The sequence below is a fragment of the Mytilus edulis genome, chromosome 5 (assembly GCF_963676685.1).
Source record: "Mytilus edulis chromosome 5, xbMytEdul2.2, whole genome shotgun sequence".
Lineage (NCBI taxonomy): Eukaryota > Metazoa > Mollusca > Bivalvia > Mytilida > Mytilidae > Mytilus > Mytilus edulis.
In genome coordinates, this window is record NC_092348.1 from 45,927,990 (window position 1) to 45,946,567 (window position 18,578).

The 18,578-nt window shown below is 31.8% G+C and overlaps 1 long non-coding RNA gene across 1 annotated transcript; it reads left to right on the forward strand.

Moving 5' to 3' along the window:
• Positions 1 to 16,580: 16,580 nt before the first annotated feature.
• Positions 16,581 to 17,699, forward strand: LOC139523789 (uncharacterized). The gene is made up of 2 exons (XR_011664692.1): positions 16,581 to 16,684; positions 17,580 to 17,699. It is a non-coding gene; the product is annotated as an uncharacterized lncRNA (long non-coding RNA).
• Positions 17,700 to 18,578: the final 879 nt, after the last annotated feature.

Here is an 18,578-nt window from a genome sequence, read left to right on the forward strand (position 1 = left end):
GTTTCACGTTATCTATACGTTAAAGAACCATTTAAATGAATCATTAAGCACGGCTGGTAATCTACACACGCAGAACATTTGGTTCTGCAATGAAAACCGTGAGAGGATTATCCGGTTGTGCTTGAGTGAAGTAATTGTCACCGCTTCAAAAGGTATGTACATTTCTAAATCGCAACTTTCTTTTTCAACTGATCAAAATATTGAAAATCGGAGAATGCTATGCTGTGGTGAATACCTAAACGAAGAGATACATGTATCATTTACTGTTGTACATGGAGTTGAACTCCTACAAAATCAGTTGTGCCACGAGAAATTGTCTAAAAAAGTGACATTTGAATTTTGAAATGGTTCTATTAACAGACCTACAAGTTCAATTTACTTTTTTTTCCCGGTCAATGGGTATAATGTCGTTTTGGGCGGCGTGTACGCTGTCCGGTGTTGATAGACGTCTGAACAAATCTAAAAACCTCATATTTTCATTATTTCATGCGTGAGGGGATCGGTTCTGATTGAGTACATCGTGAAATGGTGAATGCGTTAGGGGACGTGAAAACATATCTTTATGTCCAAGCTATGAGTCGTTGAAAGTTGGCTAAATTTGGTTAGATTGTTCATGAAAAAACACATTTGGGTGCATAAAATTGTGTGATAGAAATTTGAAAAATCAATAAATCACAAAGTTTTTGTTACATGAACAAACAATCTGACCAATAGGTTCCAAATATGTCTCCAAATTTACGGATTTAGGCAAATAATCGGTCTAGTTTGGAGACTTATTTGCAATTTGTTGGTTAGACTGTTTATTCATATACAGAAAACTTGGTGATTGTTTTGTATAAATCAAATTGTTCCATATCAGTAAAATTTTAGTGTTTTTTTTTAATATGAATGGGATTTTGAATAAATTCATATTCACTTGCGGAAAAGGTATATTCACCGCGCAAAACGTCGCGTGCTTTTACGTGCATAATTTTGATAAAAAATGTTTAATGTACAATTTGTTTTGGTAAATAATTGCCATTACAAACATTTCTTTCGGAATATGGAATAAAAGAATTACTGTCTTTTGTTTCGGTAAATATGTGGTTTAATTGACTTTTAAAAACTGATATTCACTTCTTCGGCCGTTGGCCTCAGTGAAAATCAGTTTTTCAAAAGTCAATAAAACTATTTACCTCATCAAAAGACAGTGATTGTAGAATATTTAAACAAATATCAAAACTTGTGTTTTAACAATCATTTTTTTGTCAAATAAGCAATTCAAAGGGGAGATAACTCTTTTCGTTAAAAAACATACTGAGATGATACGGACAATTTTAACTTAAAAAAATTATTTGTAGCAAGAATCAAAAACGTTGACACTATTTTTCTTCTTCGTAAAACATATTATAAAACCTAACTTCCCTCGATTTATTTCAAAATTTTATTTCATAATTGTTTTTATGCACACTAATGTGTTTTTTCATGAACAATTAAATCAAAGTTAGGCAACTTTCAACGACTCATAGCTTGGATTTAAAGATATGATTTCACGTCCCCTCACGCATTCACGATGTCCTCAATCAGAACCGATCCCCTCACGCATGAAATAATGAAAATATGAGGTTTTCAGATTTATTAAGACGTCTATCAACACCGGACGGCGTACACGTCACCCAAAACGACATTTATACTCATTGAGCGAAAAAAAAAGTAAATTGAACTTGTAGGTCTGTTAATAGAACCATTTCAAAATTCAAATGTCACTTTTATCGGCAATTTCTCGTGAGGCAACTGATTTTGTAGGAGTTCAACTCCACGTACAACAGTAAATGATACAGGTATCTCTTCGTTAAGGTATTCACCAGAGCATAGCATTCTCCGATTTTCAATATTTTGATCAGTTGAATAAAAAAAATTGCGATTTAGAAATGTACATTCCTTTTGAAGCGGTGACAATTACTCCACTCAAGCACAACCGGAAAATCCTCTCACGGTTTTCATTGCAGAACCAAATGTTCTGCGTGTGTAGATTACCAGCCGTGTTAAGGGAATAAACGATCTACGATTAAAATCTCTAAACAACAACAAAGGTGACATAAATTTTCAAATAAGTCGCATAACTGATTTTAACACATCTTTTGCGCCTTTTGCAAGGACAATTGTAGATGATGAAAAAAACTTTAAATAACAAAACAGCCACAAAAAGTTGAATCTTATTAAAAGTTGTTGCCAACCATTTTCGTCTGTTTTTGCTTTTATGACAACTTTACCAGATATGCATATAAAAAATATATATTTTAAGTTTTGCCACTTTTACGAGACTACCGTTGTTTTACGCTTCAATATATGAGTTATTGCATGTATTAAATTGAATATTTTCTGTTGTACTTCCCTCCTCCTAGTTTGGCTAAATACAATGTAACCTCTGATAAGGACTACTTTACTTAACAAAAAAAAAAAAATCAAAGAGAAAAATGCGGAAAGAAATTCAAAAATTTACGTTTAAAAAATTCAAATATGATTAAAAACAAACCTACTGTAATACAAAAAATTGAAAACTGTTGTTGACAGTTATCAACTGAGAACTAAGGATTATGCACTAATATCTTAATCTGATAAATTGATTGCTCCCATAATGTCCAGTGACAAATATATTCCGCACAATTACGACTATAGTCAAAAATCTGTTCAATGGTTATTTACTATTAAGTTTTAATCTGGTATGATATTGACCATGTGTCAATATTTCGCTCTGATAGATCTGACAACATTTTTTTCTACTTTTTGTTCTGTTTAATTTAAATGTATACATGTACCAATTAACTAAATGTTTGCATTCACATTTTGACCTCTAAACATTTTAAAGTTTAATATCATAAACTCAAAAGTGTAAAGAAAATTCAACAGTTCCATATCTTCCAATAAAATAAAAACTTTAGAACAAGTATAATAAGTGTTTATCGTTGCTGTTAAAAGCATTTTGATACCAAATTGTAAATTGTACTTGTGAAACGAAACACACTGTAGTAACTAACAAAAAAAGAGCATCATGTGTATCCGAAAAGTTATATTATCTTTTCTGCCAAAAATTATTATGGCTCGGGGTTTTAATTTCCATTTTAAACATTTGCTTACACAAATAATTAAAAAAAATCCCAAATAAGCTTTGTGTCTGCATTATAAGGGGTTTATCTTTATCGAAATAAGTCTTAATATTGGAAAATCTGAAATTTTTCATATGGAGTTGTGACATTTGAAATGGTGACTTTCTACCTCTGTAACTAAAAACCAAAGTTTGAATATAAAGGAAAACAAAAAGCTGAAATAAAGAAAAAGCAAGCAAATAGAAACAAATATGAAAACAGAATATTAAATTTTGATAATATGGTCACAGGTGCATCAAAGAAAATGTACCCCACTTTTATTTATAAATATATTAACGTTACGTATAACGGTTTCCCATTCCATACAAACTGATCGCCACAAAATAACTAGTAGTGCTTCAAATGGCGTTATACATCAATCAATATATATGCTGTGAGCATTGTTTAAATGTTTCATATTAACATACCAAAATTTGAAACATTCATTGTTTGTGAAAACAAAACATTCCTCTTCAAAAAGAGAATTTGCAAATGTTGCACAAACCGTTTTGCTCTCCTTTAAAACTAAAATTCAAAAGTTTGCTATGTGTAGCGATGGTTCGCAAGTGCATATAAAGACGAATACACTGGTTATATTCAATGATTTAAAATTAAGTACACGGAAGGAAATATAAAAAGGAATTACTACTATTATAATAACTCCATATGCAAGGGTTAAAGACTTTGTGTTGTTCATACAAAGAGTGGTAACAGGATAAAAAATATAAACTAGTCAGACCCTTGAGGAATTACAAAGAAAAAAAATATTAATTGACACTATTTGCCAAACTGATATCATAAATGAACTATCGTGTTGATGAGTTGTCTGTAATTATGTTATACATTATTATAATAAAATATTTTTTATCTGTCAATGCTCACATGCATATGCATTTTGAAAATGTCAAACTGATTATCATTGAAAGTAAAATTATTTATTTTGCACAATTGTGTAAATTCATACTTCAACAATTTTAAATTATCCCTTGCCCATAACTGAGGTATACAGTAATGAATGTCACGTCATTTTTCGTCACGATTTATTCTCGTTAAGTGATTGGTAATTAGTTTTATAAGTGTATAATAAATTTTATAACTATAATAGTGACATTTTTCAGCCATTTTCATCACTATTGATTTTCCTTGAGGAACAGACAATAAGTTTTATTAATGTGTTAACAGTTTCATAACTATAGTAGTTGGCAATTTTAGGCTAAAGTGTAAAACATATAACATGCCGTACCTTGACCTATAATGGTTTACTTTCATAAATTGTTACTTGGATGGAGAGCTGTCTCTTTGGAACTTATACCAAATCTTCCTATATCTATTATCTTTGTATGTCTTCTGCACTTAACTGTAAGAGGGCTTGGTGAGCTTCGTCTTTCCCAAATTCCTTACTTCAAACACATCGTTGGTATTTTCTTTACATTGCATATGTACGTATTAATCCAGTTAACCATAGAATCATGATATCAACAGATATTGTAAACCAACTTGTTGTCACTAGACTGACTAGTAGGAACATAGCGTGAGTATAAATATGTCAACTGTGGAATTTATCCTTTTTCAGTTCATAAACAAATTTGGCATATAAATTATCATTAAGACAAATATTGTGGTCAAAACATTTGGAAGATATTTAGGCTTAGGATTTAGTAATCGGTTATTTGGCCTTATCAAGTACAGATGGGTACAGTCCTAACCTGTACAGCAAGTTAACTTGATAACCAGTCATTTGGATTGTTCAAAGTTAACCTGTGACAGAATTAAGAATCCGTAGTTTTGAGACCTTAGACTGACTCCTACAACAAAACTATTAGACCACATCAACCAAAACTTACCACATTTGCACTTTATCATGTAAATTTATATATCTGCATAATAATTCAGTAATATTAATGTCAGGATGTATTGTATCAAAAAAGATGACAGCAATGTTGAAACACATTGACTACACAATTGTGTCCGCATATATTCAGAGTGTCCGCATGTCCTCTTTTTATAGAAAATATTGTCTGTCAACAAAATTTCAGTAGTGTTAATACCTTAAACTGACTTGTACAACCTCTGATGATACAGACTAGAAGAGGTAAGAGTAGAATCATGTGCCTTCTTGTCATTTCATTCTTTAATGTTATTTACATCTCACCAGGGTATCGTTACTCAATATAAAGATTGCCAAAATATTTGAATCAGAATGAAAAGTCATCTGCTGAAATCTCATTAACTTATCTTATTCACGATACATGATAGATTCTAAAAATAATCTTCAGTTCATGAAAATGGTGTTTCCTTACCATATTACACTTGAACAGCCATTGTTTTTCTAAAAAAAAAATGTACCGGATTCTATTTCTATTCGGCAACCTCAAAACCAACCAATTCATAAGGTATCTGTCTAGGATTTCAGAATGTGACCCTTCCGAATTAGACTTATTACCAGGATTTTACTAACATGAACAGGAATACAGGTGTATGTGGAGCAGGATCTACTTACCCTTTCAGTGCACCTGAGATCCTCCAATTTTTTTAGGGGTTCGTGTTGCACAGTCTTTGATTTTCTGTTTTGTGTTATGTGTACTATTGATTGTCTGTTGTTTTTTTTTTTTTAGCCATTGCCTTGTCAGTTTATTTTCGACTTATGAGTTTGAATGTCCCTTAGGTATCTTTCGCCTGTCTGTTTCTATACGGTGCTGTTGACCAGTTGCTTTATATATATATATATACATATACTTGCAATGATGTTATCGACGAATATTTGGGATCGCAGTAACACAGCTTTTATTTGCGAATCGTAATTTTATCGTGTAGTATCATTTTAACTAAATTCAACAACATTATCCGCAAATTGTTTTCCAATGCAAATCAAGGCCTAATTTCTGTTACATATTTTATCCAAAGCATGTCAGTATCGATGTACTGACTACTGAAAGACACACTAATATATATCCTTTCAATTCCATTACATGTATGCTACTGTTTATAAATACTTTACGTAGTGAGTGAGTAGAAGGTCAACTTGATCTTAAAACATGTGCATTATTGGGTATAACACAGAAAAGAAAATGGAAAAACAGCAACATTAAAATTGAAATAAAATTCTTTGTAATGTTCTCTACTCTGAAGATTCCTTTAACTTAAAAAATGCATAAATTAGTATGGCGTTCATTATCACTGAACTAGTATATATTTGTTTAGGGGCCAGCTGAAGGACGCCTCCGGGTGCGGAAATTTCTCGCTACATTGAAGACCTGTTGGTGACCTTCTGCTGTTGTTTTTTTATTTGGTCGGGTTGTTGTCTCTTTGACACATTCCCCATTTCCATTCTCAATTCTATAATACAAAATTAACATACTAGTTAAGCATCTTTTATTTGAAAACAAAATTATATGAATGTCAATGCTTTAAGTGAACGTTGAATAAGACACTCTTCGCTTGTCCTTGTACACTCTCTTCTGCCAAATGTTATTGTAAATCACGAGGTACTTGTCCGTGATAGGATATTAGTTTCATAGTTTGGCACATTTATTTTTTTAAAATACCTTTCTGTCGAAATTTGTTATCTATTGAACAAACTTAATTATAACCAAGTGTTATCTTCCCAACAATCTTCAAGTTTGCTGTACAATGTTTTGGTTAATAAATAAGGCCCTTTATTTGCCTCATTATTGCAAAGCGTTAGCGTCCTTATATCAAGTGTTATTTTGGTATCATGAGACTTAAGGTTCTTTTTGGTGCAGCGTCTTGACTCATTTATTAACTGGGCATTACCAACGGATAGTCATAATGTTACCATCGTGTAATATGCTGTTATGTTTGTTGGTCTTGGTGACAGCAAATGGGAATACGCTGACAATTAGTTCTACTGTCAATAGTACGGAATTCGTTTCTGATCCATTTACAGGTTAAATTTTTTTTTTTGTCATAAACAATAGTCTGCATGCAAGTGAACAATATCAAATTTTGTTCCAATATATATTTTTGTACCTAAAATAATGCATAAGTAATCATTTCTGCGGACAACATCAAACCAAGTAGTTTCTGGAAAAAGGTAAAATATGTACGATTTGTCTAATATCATTCGACTTGAAACCCATTATGTTAAGCTGTATAACGATGTATATGTCATTAGTATGTATGAGAAAAGAAAAAAAAATGGTATGTGTGTTTAAAGTTATATGCTTACAATACAGTGACTTGGGCGTCCTAATTATCCATTGAATTTGAATTAATTAGTTAATTTTTTTTAATTTTATCGTGCATTTTTTAGAAGAAATAAAATGTGTAATAAAAATGATGGGTCACCAACTTTTCTTACGCTACACGTTGTACAAAATGATCAGATGTTGTATAGATTATGCATGAAAAATCCAATTTTGTGTGATAAAAAGAAATCTACATGATAGAATTTTAAGATAAAATGTGAGAAGATAGCTCTTATTACATGCTTTCAGATAGGAAAAATAAAAACGGGGTCACCAAACTTGTTTTCTGCTACATATCAGAATAGGTAAATTCATGACGCTTTCTAGTATGAAAACTATTTTATCTGAATAATCTCCCATACTATCTGAGTTATTTCCCTTTATTTGGCAAAGTTGACAAAAAATGAATCAAACACAAATACGGTATGTTTTTATAAATGTAAATTACATCTAAAAATATGATAAAACCATTATTTTCTATAAATGCTATATTTACATCAAAAGTCTTACACATGAATTACATAATACAGTCAATACGTACACATTTAATCAAAGATCTAGACCAACTGTTATCTGTTAAGTTATCAATTCTATAGGTATACCCAATAAAACAATTCAAGAAGTTGCTGCAAAAAATGAATTTATGAATTATCATAAATATATTATATCCTATCAGATTATTCAATCCATCTACATGAAGCATGGGAAAGTTTTTGTATAGGCATTGCCCTTTGTCTAGTCCCTTTTCAACGTGATATTTGAACTATAAAATATTCTGAATTGAATTGAATTGAAATGAATTGTGACATGTTATTTGGCCACGAACAATAAGTATTGTGACGTTATTCTCATGGACATTTTGATTGCATGTTTTTGCCATTAGTTTATAATTAAGTACATGTAATGACGATTGACATAACTTTAAAGTGTACCACGTCTTTAATTACCATGTATTCTGTTGAAAAGGACTTACTATCAATTCCTCGTGTGAGACTGCTTATCAATGTAGCGACAAACTGGTTTGTACCGATGGACAATGCAAATGCAGCGAGAACTACATTTGGAATGGCACACGCTGTATTGAGACTAATAACACATAGATTTATATTAAGGTAACACGATACCGAATGGCATATCTCCCGATTTCCAAAATTTTTGGCATACGCGTACTTTGAATCGAGTTACATCGGAATATGTAATAAAAAATGGGGGTCACCATTTTTGTTTTTTTTGTAATTTTCATAGGAAAACGTCAATTTTGGCGACACATTTACTTAGGTATATAGGGGAAATGCCTTTTTTTCGGCTTACCTTTTTAGATTTTCGAATGGATGGCTATTTTCTTATATACGGAGAAAAACAAAAAAACTAACATAATATCCAGGATTGCATAGTGAATCCATACACGTATAGAAACTCATATGTCACCATCCTTGTTTTTGAAATAAATGGCTTCAAAGTTGATCGATAGGCCTAGAATTTCACCAAAAACGTGTGACGTTATGGTGTACGGAGTATAACGTTATTCCTTCTCAGAGAAATGGAGAAAAAAATATGTGTCGGGATCTGAATGAGTATATTTTATTTTCATTTCCCCTGTCGACTGTCCTAAAGTTCCTAGTAACGCAATATAAAATTCTACTGAATCAGATATGATTTTATTTCGTCCTGCACATGGAATTTCACTCATATGAATTAATATTAATATCGTCTGATTTTCACAGCAAACGCGCATATATATACTTGAAACTTGCGTGAGCAGGTTCCATGTGAATCTTATGATAATAGTTCATGCATAAATCACCGGAATTTTGTACACGTTAAATTCACGTAAAGATTTGAAATAAAATTATTTAAATAATATCTTTCTTCTAAAATTTTATTAAAACCATAAAAAATACCTTCAGATTTTTGTTAAGTTTACGTGAAAATTAAATGAAACATTTCACGTGAGATTCATCCGAATTACTGATTTTTAACTCCATCATATTAGACATTGGTTGTATCATCACTGCATCCCGTGAAGCAGAAATATAGTATTTTAAAAGAAATTGATTCATTTATCAGTTTTTAATTTGCTCGGTTTGATGGTTGTTTAACGTTCAGTGGCAAATAGTTCATGCATGTTCGGGACGATACAATACAATTTTGAAAACAGTTGTTTATAAAAGACACATTTGATGCACCAGTCAAAAAAGATTAAACATTCTGTTATTTGTGAAAATTATGAGGAAAAATAATGATCCTGATAAAATACACATTCCAAAAAATAAAATAACAAAACTCCAAGAAAAAATTCAAAACGAAAAAATCCCTTTTCAAATGACGAAATCAAAAGCTGAAAAACATCAAAAGAATGATAAACAGCTGTCATATTCTTGACTTGGTACATACAATACATGTTGTATAGTGTACTCTGCGTGGTGTAAATGTGTTACTTATTTGCTCAGCAAGTCGGACAAACCTTGCAAACTGTTAACCCGAATAATTCAGTCGTTATATTCCGCTTACTACATTAAGTACGTAGGATAGATCGATTACGGGGAGGGACTGAATTATTCGGGTTAGCAAACTGTATGCAAAATTTCACAAATTTCAACATTCTGTCATTTGTGAAAAATTATTTACATAACAAATCTTGAGATCATATATGCATTCTTTATATAAGTAAAACAACTGCGAAATTTAAAAGTTCCAGCTTGAAATTCAACCTGTATCAGATGTAAGCCGGAGTCTGTACTCTGTGTGCCTTTGTATTTGATCAAAATGCCCAATCCAGCAACCTGTCATGAAACAAAAAAGAAAATCCAGACGATATGCGCACCTATAATCAATCTAATTAAAAACCGATCTCGCGTGGGACATATCAGAAACAGGAGCGATGAGAAATCGGTTTTTAATTAGATTGACCTATAATATGAGCAGTAACACCAGATACATAGTTTTAAAGCTGAAGCAAAACGACTGTAGTCCTAAATAATTAGCCAAATTAACCCTATATATACTAAGTGCCGGATTAACGGTCGAACGGACAAATGTTAAACAATATGATGATACGTGCTCTATAAGTAATTTGGTGACAATGCATATTTTTGAATATGCAGTTCATATAATGGAATGGTAATTTGGAGATCTGAAATGTAGTAGCAATGTTAGAAGGCTAGCATTTCCGTCATTTTGTATTTGGTGGAAAGTTGATTAATTGGAAATTTTACCGCATCTCCTTATATTTCATTATGGTTTGAATTTTCTAGAGAAGAGCAAAAGTTTTAAGACTTAAACTGATATTTACCAAGAGACTGAAATGTTACTGTGACAATTATACTACACTTACTCAAAATTTTCTAACGTTTACTAAAACTACAAATAAGAAGTGTAAAGATACTATTCCAATTAACATTAGTCACGATTTGCTTGATGTCTTCAAGGTGTTGATGTCATTTAATTAATGCCCAGCTGTTGCTATCTTATAAATTGCATATCACATATCTCCATTTATCATCCTATCAGCCAACTTTTGTACAAATAACATGTACATGTACACAATTATTTTTTTTATTTGTCCTTATACTTTTACAAAAAAGTCTCATGTTACCCCACTTCCACAATGAGCAAGCGGCAACGTAGATATTTCGTTTTGTGTAACTGTTCAATTTTGGTCTTCCTCGCGGTCTGCGTTTAAACTTTGTCGATTTTTTTGAAACAAATAGAGGCAATGATTTAAATTTTAACAACTAAAGTTCCAAGTGACGGGTGTAAATTGTAGGATTGATTGCTTTGATAATTGTTTGGTTAACGTCCTGTGGAAAATATGTCATGCATCTTCAGCTAGGACGAGAACAATTAAGTTAACAGGTAGGTTTTGCAATAGAGGCAGGGCATCCGCGATGATGGTCGGGAAAATTTTAACTGACGCTATACATGTATATATATACTTGTATACTTGTTCTAAAAATAATTTTAAGAAAGAAACTTTCCGGGCCTTTTCCGACGCCTAGTATGCGAGCAATATGGCTCTCAGAGCCCTAAAAGGTAACTTTGTTAATTTTCTTTCAGTCGTTTTGTCTCCCAACTTGTACATGTACATTATTTCCAACTCAAAACTAAAAAAAAACATCGAATACCTATGCAAGCGTAAATTAACACAAATATAAAATCTAAATGATTTCAAGATCTAGCTTTTTTACAGTCTCTTGCCGTTTGAATAATAAAAAGTCAGTCGTTTGCATGTAAATTCCGAGAAAAAAATTATAACGGAATCAGGGAACACGGAACCGGTCTGACTACAGCCAGCCCCAACTATCAACTTGCGTTTGTAGACGCAAGTGGATACTCGGGGCTGGCTTTATTCAGACTGTAACGGAACCTGAATTTTGTTACTTTATTTCTGCCGAATCAAGTGCCCATGTATTTCTCAGCCTTCGTTAACTTTCTAATTCTTCATTCCGATGGTGCTGTCCGTCCTGAATAGACCTGGTTTATGGTTTATACGATTACAAAGCTGGCACTGTATTTTAAAATATTTCCAAAACTATATCGAATTTACTCTGTACAGACAAATGAATTTCAGAGACTGTTTACACACGGAACACAGGAAAAGTTACTCGGCTAAATAACTATTTTTTTACATTCCATACAAACAAACTATTTTCTGTATGATTTTCAACGTCTGCTTGTATTGTGCTTTTCCCCCTAGTTATATCCGTATTCTCATCCAAATAAATTTCAATTTTGTCCGAGCGGTGTTTTTGATGACCATTTTAAAACGAATTAATAGTTTTAAAATTCCCCGTTTTTTTCACACATCATCCTAAGCTGATATAAATTAGATTTCTACTTTCAAAACAAAATTTCATGGAGATACGGCGTGAATCATAAATAAGTACTTATTGCAAAAATAAACCAAGGTTTACTTTTGTTATTTGGATGGAGAGTTAATTGTCTCATTGGCACTCACACCACATCTTCCTATATCTATACCAAGAATAAAAATAAAGTGATAAAACTGTGTCTGTTATGCATAAGAACATATATAGATAAAGCGTTCAGATGCTTAAATATCAAAGAAACAGAATATTTAAAAATAAAGTAATACTTTTTAAAGATTAACAATGAGCAGAATGATTGCCGGAAAACGATAAAACAATCTATGTCATATAACCGCTACGTATTGCATCAAAACTGTCGGCACTCTGAATCTAGGGAAAGTTAAAGATGTCGCACAAAACCCGCTGCATTGGCTTAAATATGTGTGAACTTTATTCGATAACGTCAGGAACGATAACCCATGACGTAACGTCATTCGGTATCGTGTTACCTTAAAACACATTCAAGTATTGTTTTGTCAGAAATATAACAAAAAATATAAGTAAACCATGTATGGAATTACTGATAAATACAAATGTTTTTTTTTCTCATCGTTTACCTTTCTTTTAGATTGAATAATTCTTAATCTTCATGTTGATGGTTTGATATGTTTAATTTCAATAATTACATATTCATCATAAATACCATACAGACTTAAACTGTGTACACCAGACGCCTTAAGTCAGCTTATTGAAATAAAAAAAATGGGAACAAAACTTACTGTCCCTTGTTTTTAACAATATGCATTTCTGCAGGTAAAGATGACGGATTTTTGTTTAAAACAAAAATAATATTGATCAACATACCTATAGCCAATTTAACTCACTAATTACAAGCATTGTCCCAAAATTAAACATCGTATATCAGTAACTTTCAATACATTAATCTATGTATAGTATATTAGATTTGTAGAAAAAACTTTTAATTCTAAATGTAAGATTACTACAGAATGTGATACAACTTTGTTTTGTATATATGGTACTTGTCAATGTGCACAGATGCACTACTGGAATGGGAATATATGTGTAACTAGTAAGTGCTTACTACATCAAACAAAATATAGTACTAAATCTGAAAAGCTATGTGTACCATGGCCAAATTTGTCTTACCTTGCAACTGATATTTACACATTGTTTTCTTTTGTAATAAGGTCATATAACAGTCCTATACTAGAAGTATTTTGATATTTGTCGGCTCAAACATTTTTTCAAAAACATGGTTAACAAAGCCATATGCAGTCTGGCATATTTGTGTTTGTTTATCATTGTCTCATCGGCATCCATTCTATTTCCGAATATTTTAATCTTAATACTATAATACTTTACCTTTAATTAGGTTTAATGTGGTAATGCGTATAATGGAAGGCGTGTAATATGATACACTTTGGATCATTTAATAACAAAATACAAAACTGCTAAATTTATGTAAATAAGCAGACTTCTAAAGTGCGTATTTATAGTTTTGAGTATTGTCGTTAATATTTGGTTAGTCATAATGTGGTCATTTTTCTAAATTTCCTGTTTACAAAACTTTGAATTTTTCGAAACACTAAGGATTTTCTTATCCCAGGCATAGATTACCTTAGCCGTATTTGGCACAACTTTTTGGAATTTTGGATCCTCAATGCTCTTCAACTTTTTACTTGTTTGGCTTTATAAATATTTTGATATGAGCGTCACTGATGAGTCTTATGTAGACGAAACGCGCGTCTGGCGTACTAAATTATAATCCTGGTACCTTTGATAACTTTTACTTCCTTTTAAACAGTAACCTAAACCTGAAAAGTCCTATTAAATCAAATTAACAAGCTTTGTAGTACACGCGTAGACTGCAATACAATACACACTCTAACATAATCAGACAATTGCTACCACAACATGCACAAGATACAAACAGTCGGTGTAAATAACAAGTATGCTAATTCAGAAAGTACAACAAAAAATGTTTTCAAAGCATCAAAGATATCAGACTTATTTTTTCAATATACCAGTCATTCCTTTTGTTTTAACACACGATCTAAAACACATGTGGAGATCACTGTATTCCAAAATTTGAATAGAACATAATTATTAAGGATTATTTTTCAAAAAGTTACTTATCGAATTGAGAAATATAAAGAAAAAAATGTGGTATGATTGCCAATTAGACATCTCTCCTGAAGAGACAAACTGACACAGAAGGCAACAACTATATGTCTACGTATGACCTTCAACAATGAACAGAGCCATACCGCTATAAAACGTCCCGAAATGACAAATGTACAACAATTAAAAGAGAAAACTAACGGCCTTATTTATGTACCAAAAAAAATATAAGATATCAAAAAAGAAAGTCTATTTGAATACACAGAAAACACCAGTAACTATATTTTTAAAGGAATTCATTTAATTAAAGGATACAATTGCTTACGAACTTTAAATATCATTTCACAGAAAAGATAGCAAATGACACTTGTACCAAAACAATGGAATGTGGAGGAAAACTTCTATGCGAAGATGGAGTTTGCCAATGTCTCCTCAATTTATTTTGGAACGGAAACAAATGTACATTCAGTAAGTCATACATGTATCTATTAAATACATACAAGGTTTACGTAAATCTGAGACTACTCGTCAATAGTTTTAATATTTTGTATTTGCTAAATTAGAGAAAAATGGAATAGACACATATTTGTTGATGTTCTCAGTGGTACAACATAAGCAAATACAATAATAGTTTAATGATCATACATGTAAAGAAAACAGATTTTAGAATAAAAATATGAGCTACAGGTAAACCAGAGGAGAAATATGAAAGATTAAAATTGCATTCATTGCATATAATGACGTTGGTGTTGAATGTATATGATAATGATGGTCTGTATCAGTGTCAATAACGCTTTGTAAAGGTATACAAAATTTTTGATGCAATTTTCAACATGTTTGACATTTGCCATTACAGCATAATGCACAACGGTACATCCCATTACCAAATAAATACATAACAATTCGTTTATAGCTGCACCTGTGGAGTACTCGTATAGGTTAGTTTGCAGAGCGTTCATCTATAGTGTCAGGATCCCGATTATGAACCCAAACTGATACGATATCGTTATTATAATATAGGAGTTCTTGAGGTTGATTAAATGTAGCGATGTCCCTTAATCAAGTAGATGCAATCGCTCTCAATAATGCACGCCAATGGCGTACTCCTTTAGCAGTTTAGTTCAGCTACACCAGTGGTAGTTTACTGAATGGTACAGTTGTAAATTTAATAATCAAATCATGGATACATATGCAATCAATTTGGAACCCTCTGCGCTGATTCACTCATCTTACATGGATTAACAGTGTGATATATATTAAACGATATTTTCCCACTGAAGAGGGCTAACTTTAAATATTGAGTTGAAAGAACTAATACATCACAAACCGCACGGGAAATAGTGGTGTTATATGTTTCTCTACATAATTTCACATTATGTATGGTATTTGTTTTTTACAAACGTGGTATTCTTTCTGTACGCCATCAGGCATGGTAATCTGTTATTGAACATGTTGAAATAAGCATTCAAAATTAATAAATCATTCTATACTTTTGCGCATTATTTTTCCAAAACTGCATCTTTTAGTTAAATTCTTGATAATGTATTTGAAGGATTACAAGACATCCTTTTTTTTCTATTTCAGAAAATTTCGAAAGCCTACCATGTGAATCTTCTGTCGAATGTGCAGAAAACCTAGAATGTAAGGAATCTATTTGTCAGTGTTCTGAGTCTAAATACTGGGAAATCTCTAAATGTTATTCAAGTAAGATATTAAGATATTCATATATTCATTGTTAGTCCAACATAACCTATCTGCTTTGTACTTACGTGATAACATATTACGTAACAGGTAGTTTGGTCACTTTAAATGTATTTTAGGGCGCACATTCTTTAAGCAAACACGTTCCGTTATACAATTTGTTTTAATAAAATCTGCATTTGGATATAAATATTACTAGACATTCATTTAAAAAAAAAATAGACCATGAAAGCATTAAGATTTTAAAAACATGGGTAATACCTTTTGACCTTTGAAAATATGGTATTTTATTATTTTATAGCTGTAAATAGAGTAGAATACCGCTGTTCGAAATTCATAAATCGATTGAGAAAAAAACAAATCCGGGTTACAAACGAAAACTGTAGGAAACACATCAAATATAAGAGGAAAACAACGACACAATCGAAACACAACACTAAAATGCAACACACACAGAAACGAACTACATTATAACAATGGCTATTTTCCTGACTTGGTACAGAACATTTTAAGATTTTCTTTCGTCATGTATTCCTACTCTGTAAACTGTTATCGATTTACTAGCTCTATTTTTTTTTAGAAAAATCTATAAACGATGCATGTGTTAAAGAAGAGGAATGTAGCGCAACCTTACACTGCGATATGAATGTATGTCAGTGTGCATCTTCAAACTACTGGACAGGATCTACGTGTTCTATAAGTATAAATTAACTCATCATAGATATTAGGACTAAATTTTGTATATACGCCAGACGCGCGAAACCGTCTACAAAAGACTCATCAGTGACGCTCGAATCCACAAAAGATAAAAAGGCCAAATAAAGTACGAAGTTGAAGAGCATTGAGGACCAAAATGTCTAAAAGTTTTGCCAAATCCAGGCAAGGTAATTTATTGTTTGCCATTTTCTCACGGGTGTTAAATTAATCTTACTGACAGAAAAATGTTCGAAAATATCAATTTAGTTTGACGGAACTTAGTCAAAATGTTATACTCTATATATACGAATAAGAGGTTTTTCTGTTCCCTTTTTTATTTTTTAGTGCGGTTTTTTTCTTATCTTTGACATTCGACCAGAAACAATTTGGTTCAGTGTTTTCTTTAAGTACGTACCACCAAAAAGGGAAATGCAAAGGCATGTATAGAAGTACTTTTGTGGTGTTTTATGTACGTCAGCGCAACAACAGCCTAGCTACACAAAATTAAGATTATCATAGGAACTAATAAATTAAACCACCGTGTAGGTGGTGTCCTGTATAAATGGTAACGGGAAAACTTAAAATATATTTAAAAGGAAATACTCGGTTAAACCATTCTAGATTTATGAAATGGAAAATATAACTGATACTAAAAATGGAAAGAAACAATTTAAATGATTGTACAATTTATCGTATTCAAGTAATAGCCATGAGCACATACAATACCATGAGTAATGTGAAATTTATTATTGTCATTACAAATAAATAATTGAATAACTGAACAAAAACATATAATTCTAGCTTTGATAACGCCGAATTGTTGCAATTGCTATTAACCTAATAATAAAATCATTGTCGATAAATATGAATTCAACGTATATATAATTTTGTTGTTTCAGAAAAAGACGAAAATAGCTTTTGTAATTCATCAATTGAGTGTAAAGCATCACTACAATGCAGAAATAATCATTGTATTTGCTGCGATAAAGATTACTGGAATGGTCAGTTTTGTGAGAGAAGTACGAATCATATTATATGAAACTAAATTTGAAGTGTTGTGGGTCTGTCGCTTTTTTTTTACCGATATTTTGTTAGTAAACTTTTGATTTGTGACTAATGAAAGATTCGAACTCGCGCGTATTTTCGTCAGTAGAGTCTGGAGTTTATGCATGATACCACTAGACTACGAGACTACGAGTGTCGATATAAATTATTATTTAAATATCACTCTTATAGCGTATATCTGTCAATGCATGTAAATTAACTGTATTTATAAAATTGAGAAAGGAAATGGTGAATATGTCAAAGCGACAACCACCCGACCATAGAGCAAACAACAGCCGAAGGCAACCAATGGGTCTTCAATGTAGCGAGAATTCCCGCACCCGTAGGTGTCCTTCAGCTGGCCCCTAAAATATGCATAATAGTACAGTGATAATGGACGTCATACTAAACTCCGAATTATACACAAGAAACTAAAATTTAAAATCATACAAGACTAACAAAGGCCAGAGGCTCCTGACTTGGGACAGGCGCAAAATTGCGGCGGGGTTAAACATGTTTATGAGATCTCAACCCTCCCCCTATACCTCTAGCCAATGTAGAAAAGTAAAACAATAACAATACGCACATTAAAATTCAGTTCAAGAGAAGTCCGAGTCTGATGTCAAAAGATGTAACAAAAGAAAATAAATAAAATGACAATAATACATAAATAACAACAGACTACTAGCAGTTAACTGACATGCCAGCTCCAGACCTCAATTAAACTGATTGAAAGATTATGTCTTCATCATATGAATATCAGGTACAATCCCTCCCGTTAGGGGTTTAGTATCATACTATCATAAAATATATGAGAAGAACATAACCCGTGTCATGCCAACAACTGTTTTTTA